The sequence below is a fragment of the Peromyscus maniculatus genome, chromosome 19 (assembly GCF_049852395.1).
Source record: "Peromyscus maniculatus bairdii isolate BWxNUB_F1_BW_parent chromosome 19, HU_Pman_BW_mat_3.1, whole genome shotgun sequence".
In the NCBI taxonomy this organism is placed as follows: domain Eukaryota; kingdom Metazoa; phylum Chordata; class Mammalia; order Rodentia; family Cricetidae; genus Peromyscus; species Peromyscus maniculatus.
This window is the reverse complement of record NC_134870.1, coordinates 32167445-32187782: the sequence shown is the minus strand read 5'-3', so window position 1 is coordinate 32187782 and position 20338 is coordinate 32167445. Positions and strand designations below refer to the sequence as shown.

At 40.2% G+C, this 20338-nt stretch overlaps 1 protein-coding gene and 1 pseudogene across 4 annotated transcripts in view; one reads left to right on the top strand and one right to left on the bottom strand.

Moving 5' to 3' along the window:
• Kctd16 (potassium channel tetramerization domain containing 16) overlaps positions 1 to 20338 on the bottom strand; it is a 296969-nt gene that overhangs the window by 137065 nt on the left and 139566 nt on the right. The window lies entirely within an intron of this gene.
• Positions 1360 to 1755, top strand: LOC121823895 (ubiquitin-conjugating enzyme E2 C pseudogene; annotated as a pseudogene).

The following is a 20338-nucleotide window of genomic DNA, read 5'->3' as shown; positions in this document are numbered from 1 at the left end:
CCATCATCACCTTCTCCTACCCTTGGTACCAGACCACAGTCTCAAACAGAATAAAATCTCCTAGCCATTGTGTTGCATTGTGGATCTCTAAGAGTTGGACATGATCATATTTTGCCTTCATGTTCTTTCTTGTACTTGTTTTCAATTCTCGGGAAATTATTGTATTTTAATGACACATAATGAATGTTTTACATATGTTTGCAATGACTACTGGCTACATCAAGCAATAAACAAACACATTAATTGACATACTTATTTTTCATGGAAAAAGCACTTAAATCCTTTAGTTATTTTCTTGTGCACAATTGTTATAGCAAACCTACTGTACAACAGTCATAAAGTTATTTGTCTCTTATCAAAATGTCCTTTTGCCAATATCTCTCAACTCTCCATTCCCAAGCCTCTGATAACAATCATTTACCCTTTTCTATGAAGTCAACTTCTCTGACAATAAGATCATGCATGACTTATTTCAATTAACATATCTTTTTCAAATGTATCCATGTTGTAAATGACAGGACTTGCTTCTTTATTAAGGCTAAATAGTACTCAGTTGAGAAAGTACACTACATTTCCTTTAGGCACTTCTCTGATGATAGTCTTTCAGGCTGATTCCATAATCACAGATATATTGAACAACAGTTCAATGAGCACATGGTTATATTTGTCTCTTGATTAATTGATTTCATATTTGTATATGTAACTGATAATAAAATTGCTGGACCATGTGATGATTGTCTTTAATATCATGAGGAATTTCTATCTTGTTTTCCACAATGGCTTCCCTTGCTTGCATTCCCAGCTACAGTATGTAAATATCCTTTCTACCACATCCTCACCAACAGCTGTTTCCTTTCTTTTTTTGGTCACTGTCATTGTAACAAGTATGACTTGATAGGTCATTCTGGTTTCAATGTACATTTCTTTGATGATGAATGATGTTGTCTGATTCTGCTTCCCAAAGTTGGCTGGCTCCTTGTTACCTGCAGAATCAAGTTCAAATCATGAGAATAGCTTAATACAGCCTTCACAAAGCCCTGCCTTCTCTTTCCAGAGTCTGCACATCCACATCATCCTATATTTGTCCACGTTACTCTTTCTGCCTGAAAGTTTCCTTTATTTGTTATTCCTTGTGTAGTGAAGGTCCATTGTTCTAGCCCAGGTTTAATGTCAAGTACTTGGAAAGTTTTCTAAGGAACTAAACAGAGTTGCAGAGGTCTTCCCCACATTTCAGTCTACCCCCTAGAGCCATCAAGGTGGCCTTTCCCAGCTGACACCCATACATTACCACTATCCACTGAGCAGCTAAGTCTACTGGCCACCCAAGGCATCATGGGCAAGAGGCTGCAACAAGAGCTAATGGCTTGCATGATATCTGGTGACAAGACAATTTTTGTCTTCCTGAGTCAGTCAACCTTTTCAAGTAGATAGAGGCCATGCATGGAGTAGCTGTCACAGAGTATGAAACCCTGAGGGATCAAACTCACCAGAGTTCCCCAGTGGCAACCCTTTTAATGCACCCACAGTGAAGTTCTTCAGATCTGCTACCACTGCAACAGTTACACCTGACTGGGATAAGTGGTCTGCTCTATATGATGCCAGGTCCAATATTCTCTCTATCCAGAGCCTGCTAGGAGAACCCGACATTGATAGTTCTTTGAACACATGTTTTGGAGAGCTCTTGGGGAGGGGACAGCTTTTAAGAAGTATCCAGAAGAAACCTATTCAAAGTCAGTCTCACATCAAGAGCCCTGACCTGAGCTGTCCAGCCTCTCTTATGTACAGTCTTTTCATTTTTTTTCCTTAGATGGTCTGTTCTTCCCTTGTTGTCTGTATAGAACTGTGTATCTTGGCCTGTAATGTTATCTTAGTTTTATTTATTCCTTTTTTTTAAATTAAGTCTTTCTGAGCCATTATAATGTATATTAAATGAATATATTTTGATTTTTTTCTTTTTAAAACATTAAATGTTCCAAAGGGCACATTTGTCCCAATGACATTAGTCATATCGGCTATTGTGTCTGTTACAACATGATCCTCTATTTTGGACCTTCCATGTTGGGCCTCTTTTCCCCATAGTGTGAAAAGGATGCAGATAGGATGGATGAAAAGAAACAGCAAAGAACCCAGGCTGAGAACAGTGGACAAGTATCAGAAATCTCCATAAAGGAGTTTGAACAGAATCAACCAGTGTCCTGAGTATGCTTAAACCACTCACCCAATACACATCTTCTGTTTGACTTTCTAACCCATTTTAAAGTATTATTTTACTTTGGGTGATATCCAGTCCTAAATTTTAAACTAAAATATAGTAGGAGATTTATCTCAGTGGCCAAGTGCTTGCTTACCATATACAAGGCCCTGTATTTGATTCCCTGACAGTAAACACATACATAGATAAACACAAAAACACAATTCACTGGCTTCTTGCAAATCATGTTTTTATGTCTCTAGTATATAATACTAAGAATTCTCTAGTGAAAAGTAGCCAAAGAGTCTCAGCACAAAAGTAGCTAAGGGGAAATGCCAGGAAAGAAAATATTTTGCAAGTTTATCCTACAAGAGAAATGCCATACTTTCATTAATTACCTAATTGTGTATAAGTCATCTTTTTTTGGGGGGAGGGCTGGACATGCGCACCCAAACATCCAAAGCATCAAGCTTCTAACAGCTCAGCATTGGTATGCCTGTTATTAATGGGAATTTCTCACTTCTTGAGTATTCACAGCAACAGGAAGGGCAACATGGGATTTAAAAAAAAAAAAAAAAAAAAACACCCCACTCACCTAGGAATTCATGTAAAGCCACTATTCATGTAACTGGGACTCTTTTTTAAAAAGTAATATGGGGGCTGCAGAGACGGCTCATCAGTTAGGGGCACTTGTTGCTCTTGCGGAGGAGGACCTGGGTTTGGTTCCCATCATCTATTCATCTATGTGGTAGCTCACCACCATCTCCAGTTATAGGAGATCATATGCCCTCTTCTGGCCTCTGAACTCTGTGGGCATGGACATGGTACACATGCAAACATGCAGGCAAAATACTCATCCTCACAGAACTTGTTCAATAAATTTATTATTTTATTATTATTTGTTTTTTGAGACAGGCTTCTCTATGTACCCCTGGCTGTCCTGGAATTCACTATCTAGACAAGATATCTAGACACAAGGCTGGCCTTGAATTCAGAGATCTGTGTGCCTCTGCATGTGCCCACCACCACATGGCTAAATTTAATATTTTTTAAATAAAAACTTAGTATTTTCAGGTATTTCATAATTTAACATTGAAATAATGTCATAAATATAGCTTTGCTTTATGTCTTTACTGTGACAGAGCTGACATGCTCCAAACACAATACTTTTCATCTTTTTCTATTATAAAAAGAACAACTAGTTCTCCATTTTTGGCACTCTGTATTCATTGCCTTGGAAGGAGTTTAATTTTTGTAATTTCAGATATAAAAATAGAAACTGGCATTGCTATAGTTTAGATAGGATTCAAATGTGTCCCAGAAGACTTACATGTTAGAAGTGTGGTACCCAGTGAGGTAGAAGTGGGGGATGGCATCACTATGAGGAGCTGAAGCTCAGTGCAAAGGGTTTGGTTCACTGGAGTGCTGGCCTCAGAAAGGACGGATGGATTTCTCCTGGAAGCCCAGCTAGTCCCTGTAAGAGTATTCTGTACACTTCAGAGAAAGAACTAAGATTGTCTTGCTTTCATTTTTTTTAAATGACTGAGCTTATTAAGTAACAGCAAACAAAATGAAAGAACAAATATCAATCAGCGGATAGATAGAAGCAACAGACAGCAGAACATCATCAAAATAGTTCACAGCATCCAGCAGAAACCATAGAAGTAGCCTGATTGAAGAACAAACAAAGGTTCATCATCAATTAGGGAGCTTACAACCATCCAGCAGAAATGGGCAGGGAAAGTCAAGGCGGGATGCTGGAATTCCCAATTGAGCTTCTTCTCCACGAAAGAGCCTCTAGCTTCCCAAGAGTCATTTTTACACCATGGGATAAACAATAGTAACCTGTGTTGGAAATGATTTGTCTTCAAGCTGTTCTCAAGGATACAGTGCTTTTTAATGTCTTTCACTTCTTGCTGTTTGTCTCTCTTCCTGTTATAGAGCCAGGGGTCATCCTGAGCCAGGATGGGGTTGGGGAATGTGGTATGCAAGAAACAAGGAAGTCCTTAAACATCACATGACAGCTTATCAATAGGATGATGTGGTTCTCCTTCTTCCTCAGATAGTAGTCCACTGGTCCACCATGGGGAGGGAGCAGAAGCAGGGAATAAGGTTAGGATGGCTACAACAGAGAGAGCCCTCCAGGATATGACTTCAGTGAGGCAACTCAACTTTATTCCAGAGTATAGAAAATATATAGGATTGGGAAGCCCGGGGACAAATCCTAATTTGCATTAAGTGGCACACCCACTATCATAAGGCTTCGTATGTGGCAGCAGTGTCCTATAGCAAAACTCCTAGAACAAGTCTTCATTACTATATGGGCAGCAGGCAGAAAGCTTCTAGCAGGGAACTTTGCCAAGGGTCAAACTAAAGATAAGTCAGGCATGCAGGTCTAGAGACATCCTCCAGATAAGGCTAGGTAGAGAGCAGGAAACCTCCCTGGGGAGGGAGTCTTTCATGTTGCTGTGCTATGGGATATCGTTCTGTACACTGTGAATATGTGTTGCTCTAATTGGTTGATAAATAAAATACTGATTGGCCAGTAACCAGGCAGGAAGTATAAGCAGGGCAAGCAGATGAGGAGAATTCTGGGAAAAGGAAAGGCTGAGTCAGGAGTTGCCAGCCAGACACAGAGGAAGCAAGATGACAAGAATTGCTGTGGATATCACTCTGTATGCTATGAATGTGTTGCTCTGATTGGTTAATAAATAAAGTGCTAATTGGCCAGTAGCCAGGCAGGAAGTATAGGCAGGACAAAGAGAGAGGAGAATTTTGGGAACAGGAAGGCTGAGTCAGGAGATGCTGCCAGCTGCCGCCATGAGAAGCAAGATATGAAGGCAGAACTGGAAAAAGGTTCCAAGCCATGTGGCAGAACATAAATAAGAATTATGGGTTAATTTAACTGTAAGAGCTAGTCAGTAATAAGCCTGAGCAAATGGCTAAGCAGTTATAATTAATATAAGCTTCTGAGTGATTATTTTATAAGTGGGCCATGGGACTGTGGGAGCTTAGCTGGACTGGAGAAACTTTCTGACTACATTGCTGAGATTGGAGAAAGCTGTCAGGTCATGATAGACTGTAACCTCTGACCAGCAGGGCCTCCCAAGAGAATGAAGGTTACAGTGTTTTGTTTGTTTTTGCTTTTGTTTTAAAGAACAAGCCCTTGCTACTTCCCATCTTACCCTGTAATTGCTCTGTCTCTAGCACATGCGTACCATGATGTCACCCACCATACTGCAAGGAAGCCAGAGAATCCTCTTCAGAAGCCAAACAGATGAGGCTACCTAATCTTAAGCTTTTTTCCTCTAAAAACCAGGCTTTTCAGATGTCAGCCATGTATGCATTTTTTGTACTTTGCAGGTTTTTTCTTATCTTAAAGATATATTATTTTATTTTTTGAAACTTTATAGATATGCCCAATGTATCTTAATTATATCTGGCCCCAGTTGACCCTATTCTCTTTCTCTGCCTTCATCTGAATGCACAGAGGCATTGAGTCCTCACAGATGTCTCCTGCTTTCTCTCAATTCCTACAAAAATTACCTTAATAATGGCAACAATAATGTTCGTGATAATGATAATAATAATAATAATAATACCAGCCACACCCTGAGTATCAAATTTTCCAGTATATGCAAAAGTTTTGCATAACCATGGAAGGATAGCATTATACACAGAATCAAAGAAATGGCTTATGGGGGATGGCATAGGGAGAAAAAACAGGCCAACTGGTCTGATGAGCAGGCAAATAAGTGGACTCGAGATGGTGGCAGTGGGAAAAGTTGCAGACATTTGAATGTAGATAAGAAAGTGAGTCCAGGAAAGAAATTGCATTCCCTCTCCAGAGAAATCAGAAAAGAAATTAGATGCAGAAAATAATCTAAGCAAGAGATACTGCTCTGCTGAGCATGGAGACCTAGAGTCAGGGAACTCAGAAAACATCTGGAACCACCTAGGACATAGAGGCAGCTTCCTGAACCAAGTAATATGAAGGGCAGAGATGGCAACTCAAGAGCTCAACTGGGGTGGGTCTGAGGGGCCTTCCTGCTCACTCCTCAACCTTGTACATGCTTCTTCAAAGAACTAGTTCTCCCAGAGCAGAGACTTAGTCATCCAAAAGTAGAAATATCCATCTAGGACATACACTTGAAAAAGGACAAGTGTGCCCATAAGTCAGTGTGTCCCTACTTTCAGTAAACTCCTGGGGAAATCTTGGGCTTGACTTTGACACTGATGATCACACTGCCTGCAGTTCTCAACCCCTCAACCCCTCATTCTCATTCAGAGCCAGCTCCTTCTCATGTAGAGTCCATCCTAGCCCTCCATCTGAAGCCAGCCTCCTCCACTACCTGCACCATACATACACACACTTCTATCCTCTACAGCATATACCAAGGTGTTAATGTATCTTGGTTTCCCATCTATTTGTTCAGAGTTAGTCTCTCCCACCAGAATTGTGCTGTCTAGGATGCTAGCCACTAGCCCTTGGTGGCTATCTGAGTTTAAATCTACTAAGAATCAAACAGTTCCGAGAGTCCCGCTCTTCATTTGTATTGTCGATACATAAGTACCCAACAGCCACTCAAGGTTGTTGGCTATTGCTTAGTGGATGGGAAGTCATTTCCCGATCAAACTTAATCACACTGTAACAGTTCCATCAGCTCAGCAGCCCTGCTAGACAGCACTGGCAGATAGCATGCATTCTGTTAGAGCAAATCCCTTATCTGTATCATTCACTCTTGTACTCCATTATCTAACACAATCCTTGGCATTGGAACATGCTCAGTAAATACCTTTTGGACAAATGAAGGAATTACCAGAAGGATAAGCCAACGGATATATTACATCCTTTCCAAGTTAAAAAAAAAAGTGGTCCAGGAAAAACAGACTTCTACATTGAAAACATTCAGCAATTCTCAGGATCTAATTGGTACATAGCTTATAAAATTAATTGGTGACATGTATATTATATGTGCCTTCTGGTAATTAAACTTCCTAACACCATGTAAGTTTGTGGCCAGTCCCATTCATTTGTCAGACATTCCCAGGAGATTTCTGAAACAAAGGCAAGGGTAATAATATAATAAAAACTTCCCATGAGGTGACTCGTAAAAACATATTCATGAAACTAACTCACAGGATTCCGCTGTTACACAAATGCGTCCTAATAATGTGTGAAATGAATGAAAAATTAACATTTATATTTCCTGTGGGGTTAGGTGTACTCAACTTATTCACTTAATAAATATATGAGTATCTACCACCAGAAAATGAGAACATGCTGGTTCCTGAAGTCCAACCTCTATGTCCTCCTGGGGCTGAGGAATATGAGCTCATGGTGGTTGCTGATGTATAAGTTAATAGTAGGTGAACGTCTTCAGGTTCTTAGTTCTTTGTTGTCAGAGATCAACAATGTGAACATTATTTAAAAGGTGGTCTGGCTTGTGATGAAATTAACCCCCTCTCCCAGTCTAGCTCAAGATTCCTATTCATTGCAGACATTCAGATCTCTATTGAGAAAAGCAAAAGTACTTTACCTTCCCATCTGATTCACAATGCGTGGGTGTCTGCATGATGGGCTGAGGTCAGGCCCCAAGAGGCCCAGCTTGTCAGAGTGTACTCCATACTCTCTGTGATAACTGCTTCTCATCTGATGTGTGGTTTGGAAAATATGTTCTTTGCAGGTGAATAGGAAAAATAGTACCGCTGCTGCTTCTCTGGCATCCCACCCAGAGGAGAAAAAGGATGCTGTCTGATCCCTCCAGTCATTCACAGAAGACAAACATTCTAGTGCTAGAAAAACATGGTGCTATCATCAGCTCGGGGGATGTAATAAAATGGACCAACTAAACCACGTGACTCAAAGAACATAAATTTAGTTTTCACGGTTCTTGGTTCTAAGAAGACCATGATCAAACCTCCTGCTGGCCCAGTTCTTAGTATGGGCCTTGGAGACTGCTACCTTCTTGCTTTACCTTAACACACTGAGCAAAGGAGATCTGGTGTCTCTCTTCCCCTCCTCAGGCATTACTTCTACTTCAGGGACCCTCTCTCATGTACTTATCTATACCCAACTATCTCCCAAATGCTTAAGCCCCTAATGTGATCGCATCAGGGACTAAGGCTTCACCCTAGTAATCAGTAGAACAAGGAGAGGACTGGGGAGATAGCCCAGTCACTAAAGTACTTGCCGTTCAAGCATGACGACTTGAGTTTGGATTCCCAAGAACCAAGTAAAAATTCGGGTTTGGTGGAGCATATCTGTAATCCCAACACAAAGTAAATGTGCACCAGGGGTGCGTATTTAAGCCTGGCGAGCTAGTCTTGAAAGAATTTGTGAGCTCCAGACTCAGGAAGAGACCCAGTCTCAATAAATAAAGTGGTATGTAATAAAGGAAGGCACCTCTGGCCTTAACATATGTGTGCACATACTGCACATATGGAATCACATATACATATTTACCACCACCACCCCCAACACATATACACAATATTTACAAAACTCAGTTGTTGGGCAGCATGTGCATCCAGTCCATCTCTCTTAGACACACCCAGACACTGTGCTTCATGGCCATAGCTGTGTGGTTCAACTCTCAGGTTCTTAACAGCTCAACTGCTCCAACTCTTCCTCTCTAGTCTTGAGTTGTGACTATAACCTTAGAATTCTATTTGACATATGCTTCAAAAACCTGTAGTTCCCAGGAGGAAAGTACGGATGAGAATAACTTTGGGGCCCCTCTCTCTTTAATCACTGGTGGTTTCCTCTGGGTCTATGCTTAGTTATATTTGGGGTTTATACTAAAGACAGGAGCAATAGCATGTTATTACTGCAAAATGAGGAATAACATTGAGCAACAACCTTCAGATATATTTCCTGCATTGCATCAAAAATCCTGTTTCATTACATTTATTTGTCTTTCCTGGCAAATCCATTTTACTTGACCTGGTGTTTGATATAGGACATTCACGTGACAACCTTCCGGAAAATTGAGGAGAAAGGAGCATAGAAGAGAGAAAGGGGAGAAGAAAGTAATCAAGCATGCTCCTCCTACCTCTGGCATCTTTGGCTAAAACAGTGTTAATTCACTTTCTGGATGGCCTTGGACCATGCGTGTGTGTGCACGGAGTGCCTTTCTAGTGCTGGGGCATCATGCAGAAGTAAAAACTGAAACAGAATCACTCAGAAGAGTGCAGACCAAGCACACAGTGAGCCTGGGGAAAGCGAAAGGAAGAAAGAGGCAGAGAGGAAGGATTATAACATACTTGAGGAGGTGGAAAGAAAGAGGGGAAGACTGCCGTGGGATAGCTGTGTAGTGACAGGGTAAAGAGAGCGGATGCTGCTGGGAGAAGAGACAAGCCTGGGTTTGAATCTAGTCTCAGCGGCTTCCAGCTGTGTAATTTCTCCAAGATTCAATGTCCTCATCCTGAAGATGAGATTCGGTGTCTCACTGGCTTTGGGGATTACTGATAGGGTTAAATGTTTTGATGTACATCACAAGCTAGGCCGTCTCTGTATAGAGTAAATGCTTGATAAACGGTAGACATGGCAGCTGGTCAAATCGGATGCTAATCTAGATGGCTCAGACAGTTGTTCCATGGATGTGTCAAAGCATTTATCTGGAAAAAAAATTTTTTTTTGACTCAAGCCCAAAGAGATGAATAAATGGAGGTGGTTTCTCTTCAGTGCATCATAGAGCACAGGAAAGCGTCTCTCTTGCTATAAGCTCCATCAAACTGTCTGGGACTGTGCCTCTTTGCTCTGTTTCACAATCATCTCAATGCATCTCAGAGAGAAGTCTACTGATCTTCCGCCATCAGAACTCATGGCTGATTTTGGCTCATTTTCCTTTATACCTATAACTCAGCTACCCACTTCATTCCCTATATTAGCAATATGTATGGTCAGCAGCCGCATGTACTATGTATCAGGCATTTAGTGCAAAGTCTTTAGCTAGTACAATGCATATGTTCACTTACTGTTCCTCTCAGTAGGTCCAAAGCAAATTGATGCATTTATTCTGCAGATCCCTATTGAAATCTTGGCTTGTGTCATGCCACCCCAGCTAAAGTTATCTCTGACATCTAAATCTGTCAAGACCAGCTCAAACTTGCCTGTTCTCTGAACTCATGGGACACTTTCTGCAGGCACTAGCAGAATGCCCTGTCAATAAAATTACCCATATATACTTTTCAATATCAGTTAGTTATTGTAGTTATTAAGTATCTGTTATATCTCATGGGTCATTACAGAGACATTACAATTTAATTATTTGAGCAACCCTTTAAGCCTGTAATGAATGAAGCTCAGAGTAGTTAAGCAACTTGCTTAAGTCTGCACAGCCAGGATATGGAGGCGGGATTTGCATCTCAGCCCACGAGTCTCCAAAGTTCTTGTTCTGTCCATTGTGCCATGTAATACTTTGTATGCTTGTCTTGTCTGATATTTATACTAACCATCCAATATGCACAACAACCTTATGGAGTAGGTATTGTCTGATATTTATACTAACCATCCAATATGCACAACAACCATATGGAGTAGGTATTGTCTGATATTTATACTAACCATCCAATATGCACAACAACCATATGGAGTAGGTATTTTTAAAAATTGTCTCTATTTCTTCTATTGCTTCACAGTAGGTAGAACTACGATCCAATTAGTCGGTTTATGGTATCCCGCACCCTCAACTCTACAGGCAGGTCAGGGCTGCTCTCTCAGTGAAGCTGGTTGTTGAGCTGAGTGCTGGATGCTGTCAAAAAGGAACAGATCTCACTTGTAGTTAGGGAAATAACATTTCAAAATGCAAGCTATTACTGTCTACATTTGCCTAAGATTTTATCCAAGTGGTTAATATTTACACTACTTTTTAAAAGCCCATTAAGCTTTATGAGAAGAAACACAGAGACATCAAATATATAAAAGATATCAACACATAATATACATAAGAGATAATATGGAAGTGCTTGGGAAAATTTCTGCTATCATGAAATTTCAAATCAGAGCAAGCTTGTTCTTTCCAATATACCTAACAGACTGGATGAAAAAGGTACCTAAATACCACAGCCCATTATTCAGAAATCCCCAAGATTGGCATAGTCATACTGCATTGACACAAAAGGCTTTCACTTGTTTGGGAAATCAACATGAAAATAATTATGGAGAGCTATAAAGTTTCCCATTATGCCCCTTCCAAAGCACTTGAGGATGCTTTTCATCCAGAAATTATTCCATAAATAAAAACTATATGCAAAGATTTTCATTTTGGTTTTAGTTATAAATACAAATATTTGAAATTGACTTGTTCCCAATTAGAACACAAATAAAGTAAGGATGATCCATCAAGCTAACATAATGTTCTGTATCAGCTACCGAGCCTTGTAAAAATTAACATTGTATGAATATAACAAAACATAAAAATATATGCACTAGTAATGATCATTACTGACACCCACTTATGAGATATCTCTTTTCCCTTGAATTCTATGTAATATGAAATCCTGCAGATCTCGGTTTGCTTTGGTGAAGTTTTGTGATGATGTGGTACATGGACAATAGAGTGTGTAGGGGTGTCAGTGTGGGTACTCTGCAGGTCTGAGAAGGGGTGAGAGTGAGACAGTTTCTGAAGGGCAGAGGGAGCATCTGGGTGAATCTGGGTTTGTAGTACGACAAAAGGTACTTTCTACTCTGGAACTACTTTCCTGGAACTATTTTTTTCATTTTCATCTAGAAGAAATCATGGAAACAAGCTCGCTGAGTGTCTACTCCTGAAACCTGGGAACTTGTTTAACTTAAAAAGGTAAGAAGCATGCAGGACCTTAAAATAATGTCCTGGATGGAAGCAGAACACAGCAGCAATGGGCTCAGACCATCAGTCAGGCATGGGACAGGGAGCAACATGGTCTCTGAAGGATTTTTAAGGCTGATCAAAGCAAAAACATTACAGGGGCTATGCCATGGCAGCTTTTTTTCTAATTCACAGCCTGCAAATGCAGATGCTTCTCCTGGCTTCCAAGTCACATTGTTCTTGCACAACCTGTTCCTGTCTTAGAGTAACAGACTTCTGCACAATTGTGGCCTGTGACTGAGGCTCGCATATCATCTTCATGTTTGCTCACTGCCCATACTGCCATTACGGACCCCAAAGTGAGGTCGGCAGACACATGGGGACTTTGTTCCAATTAGGGCTTGGTTCCTCCAGCATCAAGAAGACCTTCATCTTCTCAGAGACATTATGTGGCAGCTCTGATTTTGCATGGGCCAGTGTGCAATAGAGCCTGTCTGCCTGGATTCTGTCAGTGGGAGAATGCTTGCTGCGTGACTCATGGGAAGGCCTGATGTCCTAGACTCACAGCAGGGACATGTGGCACCACCACTCTTTACTAGTCCTTCAATACAAAGGCAAAGCCTGCACACCGAAAGAACCATTTTCTTACCGATGAATTTCCAAGATTTAAAAACTGACAGCCCCCATTTCTCAGCGTGGTCCTTCATGGCCTGCTCCATGCTTGTCTCTTGACTTTCTTTTCTGACCGTACTTTCATTCTCTGGCTGTATCCAGCCTCTGGCTCATCACGCCATGCTTTGTATTCACTGGACAGCTGCTTGGATTTTCTACTTATTTCTCAATTTTTTATTCTGAGGGTTCCTTCTCATTCCCCTCTTCAATCTTTTGGCTCAGTTCAACCGTTACCTCTTCCTACCATGTTCCCCTCACTAAATTCCCACCCCCAACTCCTTATTTCAAAGTTGTTTCTATTATTAACTGTGCTGCACCGTGGTTGCTGGAGAAAGGGCTTCTCCATCTGTGCCTTTAACTAGAACTTGGGCTCCTTCAGGACAGGAACCGTCTTTCTCAAGTCTCAGCCTTCAGCATCTTCCTCATAATCGATGACTGTTGAATGAACATATGACTGTTTGACAAAGAAATAAAAGTCATTTACACATATATATCCCTTCAGTCTGATCTCAGCTTCACCTGGCCCCGGCCCTCGACCCATCCTGTCTATAAGCTATTTGTTTGCTTTGGTGTGGGCCACATTACTGGTAAGCCTTTCATATGTTTTAGTCTTCCTGTCTCACTTTTAGCAGCATGCTACACACAGTAGGTGTTTAATAGCTAGCAATATGTTCTTTTATTTAATGCAACATGTTACATCATGGGACTTCATTATGAGGTGACTGCCCTGAAGAATGCAAAAGGCTCAGAACAGCAAAGGATTGCCACAGTGTGTAGCAAGGGAACACTCACAGTACATGCTCTGGGAAACACCATGTTCCTTTCATTCACCCCATCAGTACTCTGCAAAACTAAGTTAGTTTCCCTTTTTAAAACCCAACACTCTGTAAAACAAAGAAAATAGTGCCTTCCATAGCCACACTATGAAGATTAAATAAGATTATGGGAGTCCCTAACATATTGCCTGGGGTACAGTATATACTTAGCCAATAAAAACTCTTATTGGAGGTGTTATTGATTCATAAATACAAACTTCTGCCACATTAATGGTGCTATAAAATTATTAATTTGTCTAGAATTTTTTACATTTTGATTAGTAACATCATACATTTGTCTCCTGTCATGGAGTCTATAAGATACCTTGTTTTAAACAAATAAATCATCGTTCTTTCTCAGGAAAGAAACAGAAGTCAAGGGAGTTCTCAAGGTCACCCCGCATTGAACCCTAAAGCAATGAGCCAACTAAGATGCTCCTTCCACTAGGACCCCCACCCTGTATGTGGTCCAAGAGTACAAATTTTGAATCAGATGGCACACCAGAGCATTATGTCACTTCAATTCTGGAAGAGGATTTGTGGGTTTAACCCAATATTGGTAAACTCCTTCACAATCACATCATTCAGAACAGCTCATCTTCTGAATAAACTGGTTCTCTCAAACCTCTAGAGGATTCTTTTCTATGTCATTTGGTTGCTAAGGCAAATGTATTCTAATTTCAAGTTGAGTTGCATGTTGAAGTACAGAAGTTTTAAAAAGGTATATGGTGGGGAATCTTTTCAGCTGAGAGAAAATTATTGGGTAAAGCTGACCCCTAAATATCAACATTCTCTACTTTGCATGGATGGGCCCAGATAAAGGGTTGGCAGAACTAGGTATGGTAGACCGGTGGCACTGAGGGATCTGATTATTCACCAAATCATGATTCTATCTTCAGTCCTGTGGCATGCTTTGCCACTGGGACATTAGTTATTATAATATAAGTAGAGTACCATCTGCTATGAACACACCCAGAGTAGACTGCTGGGGAGATACAAGAAGGAGCATGGGGTTGTCTCCAGTTTCCCTAGTTTGGACAATTTGGAGCAACCAACATCTGACTGGCCTCTAGACACACAGAGACTAACAGGGAGAGCAGAGAACGAATCGGCACTGTTGCCAGGTCCCCAGCTGCCACCCAAAGCCACTTGAGCTGAGTGATGCCAGCCAGCACTAAACCTTCCACCCACCTGGCCCCAAATCATTGGCTAAATAAATGTATATTGTTCTAAGTCACTAATATTTGAGGGAGGTTTCTTTTCTGCATTGTTGTGGCCAAGTTATGAGAACAGAAAAAAAAGCTATATTCTACAGCAAATAATTTTTTTTCAAGAGCTTTTGACTGGAGAACTCCATTGAGCTCCTGTACAACTACTCAGTGATTTCAGCACTACAGAACAGATTGCAGAAATGCTCTTATATTATTAATTCTCTCATCCCAGAGGTCCTAAAGTACACAATGAAATTGCTTTTAAAACCATGTTGTGTAGTGGGAAAAGAAAGAACGGCACTATGACAAATGACTGATGGGTGTTTGGTGTAGGAAGACTGTATGCAGGTGGAACTGACTCTTTGGGGTGATACCAAACGTTCCTATCTTCAGTGTCCTCCTCACCCTGCCTCTGGGCAGGTAACTTTTACAAAAGAGGAATCTTCCAGTTTCATGTTGAGCTACTTACCATTCTGTGAGATAGACAAAGGATGGGAGTTGAGGGATTTGTGAATCAATGTAGAGGTTAATTCAAACCTTCTATTTTCAATACAGTACCACAAAGTTACCAACTACTGGACTTCCTATCCATAAGTACAAAGCCTCCCCTCTCAGTCATCTGAATAAAACTGACCCTGCTTTTGGCAGGGATGCACAAGGCAGGTGAATTCTTACAAAGCCTGCCTTTCCTTACACAGTTTTCCAGATGTCCTGGTTCACTGTTGCTATGATAAACACCATGACCAAAAGGTACTTGGGGAGCAAAGGGTTTATTTCCCTTTACAGGTTATAGTCCATCATAAGGGAAGTCAGGCCACGAACTCAAGGAAGGAACCTGGAGGCAGGAACTAAAGCACAACCACAGAAGAATGCTACTTATTGGCTTGAGTTCTACAGCTTGTTCAGCTTGCTGGCTTACATAACTTGGTACCATCTATAGGTGGGACCCCTATAGAAAGCTCCATAGGTCAACCTGATAAATGCAATTCTTCATTGATGTTTGTTGTGGAATATTACTTTAACTATGTAAAGGTATGTTACATTTGTTTATGTTGCAGAATATTACTTCAACTATGCAAGGGTGTGTTACGATTGTTCATGCTGCATTTGTTTAACGATGTAAAGATTGTGGCTTTGCTTGCCTAAGACACCTGATTGGTCTAATAAAAAGCTGAATGGCCAATAGCTAGGCAATAAAGGAATAGATGGGACTTGTGGGCAGAAAGAATAAGTAGGAGAAAGAATCTAGGCTCCACTGAGAATAAGAGAGAGGAAAGGACAAAGGAGAAAGAGAGAGAGAGATGCCCGGGGCCAGGCAACCAGACACAGAAGAAACAGGAAAAGTAGGATATACAGAATAACAGAAAGGTAAAAAGGCCCAAGGCAAAACATAGATGAAGAGAAACAGGTTAAATTAAGTTATAAGAGCTAGTGGACAAGCATCAGATAAGGTCAAGCATTTGTAACTAACGATAATTCTCCATGTCATGATTTGGGAGATGGTTGGTGACCCCATAAAAAGCCTGCTACAAATGTTCCCCCTTTTGACGTGACTCTAGTTTATGTTGAGTTGACAAAATCTTAGCAGCACTCTTCTTTTCCTTCCAATATGTGGGTGAGCAGGACTTTGCAGACCCTCTGGGCTGGTCACCAACCGAAGTCATTTTCTTTTTCTTTCTTTCTTTCTTTCTTTCTTTCTTTCTTTCTTTCTTTCTTTCTTTCTTTCTTTCTTTCTTTCTTTCTTTCTTTCTTTCTTTTAGTGACATTTAATCTACATTATATTCCACTGTCATTGCTTGAATATATTTCAAACAGAAAATTGTCACTCTATTTTACCTAGCATCCCTATCATCATAGTTGATACCATTAGTTTAACTTATTTTGTAATTTGTTCTTATTTTTTTATTGTTTGGAAATTACAGACACGCATTCAATGTGTTTTGCTCAAACCCACCCACCATTCCCTCCTCCAGTCACTTCCCTATACAACCCTCCCTGTTCTTCCTCTCCACTTCGCCTCAGCTTTCCCCTTCTGTTAGGTCAGCCGCCATTGTGCATCTACTTTCTCACTTCCAAAACGTTGGCATTTCTCATCAGATATCACCTCCCAAACTGTTCTCTTGGACCTTACAGATTTTGCTTTTATTCCCCTGTATTATTTCAGGGGGTGTTTAATGGGGACAGGAGAATGAAGAAAGAAAACCTATGTCCTTCATCTATTGTCTTTTATGGAATGCCCTCCTCCTTGGTTTTTAATATGCATGGAAGTCCTCTAAAAGTACTTGGCTTCTTCCTAGTAACCAGAAGGTCACAAGCTCTAATTATAGGAATTATTTTAAGGGTGTAGAGGAATATCCTGCATGGAACTTAGAGTCAGGAAAATTCCAACTTGAAAATAAGAGTATGACTCAACTACTCCAAAGAATTCTCTGGATAATTACATTCAATACATTCCACTTATTTCTCCAGACAGCTTGGGGACTTTGTTTCTGTTTCTCAAGAACGGAGCACTCAGCACTCCAAGGATTTTCTTAGGTTCCTAATGATATGATACCAATATTGATGAGTGACACTGGCATCCCAGCTTTAATTTAAAAAGCCCAAAGCCTTTAAATCTGTAGAGAAATGGGCACCCACCCTATCTCCTACTGTAACGATGCTCCATAGCTGGAAGCATACATTGTGTGACAGCTGACAGCTCTCATTCTTCCTGCTCTGGGTAATTATAGATTCCGGCTTTTCAACCAATGCTGCTGTCTCCTGTGTGAATGGCAAGTCTTTTTGAATATGTAAGCAGCAATCTTACCGTTTTATGGGGCCCTGATAAAACTGAAGATGGAATTCATAGCTTGTGCTTATTGGGAAACTGAGTCTACCAGACCAGTGATGATGCTGTGCTCTGAGGTCTGATTATCATAAAACTCTGAGGTGCCCTTTCTACCTTAAAACAAAATTAAGGAAAGCATCACACCTACTCCACAGACAGAACTATAGACAACTGGTTCCATACCATGAACTCTAAGACTCAATAATTATTAATAGTCAGCAACTAATGAATATATCCCATGACACTAAGGTAAACATTTGTAGATGTGACTTTACAATTTAGTCCATACATCCTTTCTTCCTAGATTAACTTTTCTTCTTTGCCAAGGAATATTCCATGGCTATTTTAAAAAGAGATCAGTTCTGTTTAGTAAAGCAAACTACTGTTATTTTTCTTACTTTGTGTTCCTATAATTTATTTGTTCCTTTGTTCCTGAACTTCCTCTAGTTCATTGCTAAATTATCTTTTTTCTGCATCTGTCTCCCTCATAGCTTTAGCAGAGTAAGGGAAAGAAGTATTAGAAAGTGGACAATGTGTGAACATTGTAAGCAAACCAGACATTGAATGAAGGTTTTTAAATATAATATCTAATACCTCTAAGAATTCCATACATGCATACAACATATTTTGATCATATTCACACTCACGTCCCTTAGCTCATTCAAAATCTGTCTCTCCCATATCTTACTTCATCTCAACTTGCTGCTTCCTGCTTTTAATAGAGTTTAGATCTGCCATTTACTGACTTACTAATGGATATGAATTTCAATTTTCACACATGGAAAAGAGAAATAATAAGAGAACTGGGATTAAAATGTTATAATTTGCCTTAAGTAATTGGCAGATTACATGACCCATCTTAAACTACCATAATATTATCTATATTGCTACTGTTATTCTGAAAAGATCATGTCGCATTCATCTTCTCCAGTATAGTGCCTGACACACAGAAAACATCCAGAGTGAATGAGGGGACAAATGAGTAACCCAGTAAGTCAGAAGATTCTTCCAATGGGGAAGAAACCCTAAATGTGTTGAGGAAGTGAACTGCCCAGGTGAACTCCCGAATACCATTCTAATAGGCTGTGATGTTTACAAATGATGATTTTATATTGTGCTCAAATGTTCTTTACTTCTAAAGACTGGGTGTGTGGAATTGAAGCATCTACATTTTCCTTGTTCGTTTTTGAAGCTATAAAGTGTAACACACACACACACACACACACACACACACACACACACACACACACACACGACACCAAAACCACTCAAGAAAGTCTCAATCTCATATCACTTAAGGCCTCTCAACCTCAAATACACACTTGTATCTAAAATGCAATAGCCAAATATCAGACCTGGGCCATGTTATTCCTGGAGATGGAAGATGATGGAACATACAATATGTGTAAAAATATTTTGCAGTCTTGTAAGACCTATGCAAGTGCTCCTGTTTCTGTGTTTGTTTGTTTGATTGATTGCTTATTTATAGAAGCTCATTTTTTGGCACCACCTGAAAATTCCTATCCAACTTCAATAATATCCACATTCCTTCAAGTATATTTAACAGATTGATTCATGGCCACCAACAAAATCTGTTGCTGTTATGATACAAAACAGAGCTTTGTAGTTTTCCTGTAGTAAAACCAGAGAGGGCCAATAAACTGTTTTCATCGATTGGTGTCGGTTTTAGATGCTGCAGTGGCTCTGAACCAGAGCCATCTTTTAGAACTCTTCTGTGGATTTCCTTTTTATGGCCCTGGGATCTAGTGGATAAATAACATTTCTGCGTTAACACTAACCTGAAGAGACAGATCTCTCAGGATTGTCTCATCTTTATGTTTTTCCAACCTGAGCTCATAAATCCTATCAGCTTGCAGAGAAGGAACATCCTAAAGACTATAGGGGCACAGATGTGCTCTTTGAGTGAACCTAGCTAATAAAAATTAAAGTTCAAAGTCACCAGATAGTCTAGGACATTCATTACACCTGCACTGAAACAGTCAGGGCTGATCAGACAGACAGACATCAGGCTGGAGGGCACACAGGAGGAAGTAAATACCTCTAAGATGCACCTTGTCTCTCCTAGGGGCATTGGTGTTGCGGATACAGACAGTATTTCAAATAAACTTGCCTTAGAAAGTACTCGGGGTCTTAACAACAACAACAACAAAAAATCCTATTCTATGTCTCTGGGCTTGAATACAAATAGATGGCATATTTGTTGCTTATTCACCCAAACTCCAGGTACAGATTAAAAATCACTATGGTAGCCAGCATGAACTATGAATGGTTGACTTCAGTGACTCAGATAAGAAATCAGAAGTATCCCATATAGGCTTATGCATTTGAATATTTGGTCCTCAGGTGATGAGCTGTTTGGGGAGGTTATGCAATCTTGAGGAAGTATTGCCTTGCTGGAAGAAGTGTTTCACTGGGAGCTCATAGTCTTGCCACATCTCTCTGTCCCCTCATCTCTTTCTCTCTCTCTCACTCCATCTCCCTCTCCTCCACTTTCTATGTATGTATGGAAATGTGATCAACTCTCTTCCACATGCACTCCTTGTCATTATGGATTCATTGCTGTTCTGGAACAGCAAGCCAAAAGAAACTCTTGCCTCAATAAATTTGCTTTTGGTCATGGTATTTTATCACAGCAGCAACAAGTACAATATAATATATAATATATATGATAGTTTTTTTTAAAAGTTTTAGCATAAGATGTAAGACTTAAGACTTAATATTTGGGAAGATTAGAGCTTTTCACAATGAAATAGGGTAGAGTGAGTCCACGAAAACTGTTCTTTAAAAGCCATGATAGGTAGCTATTAGGA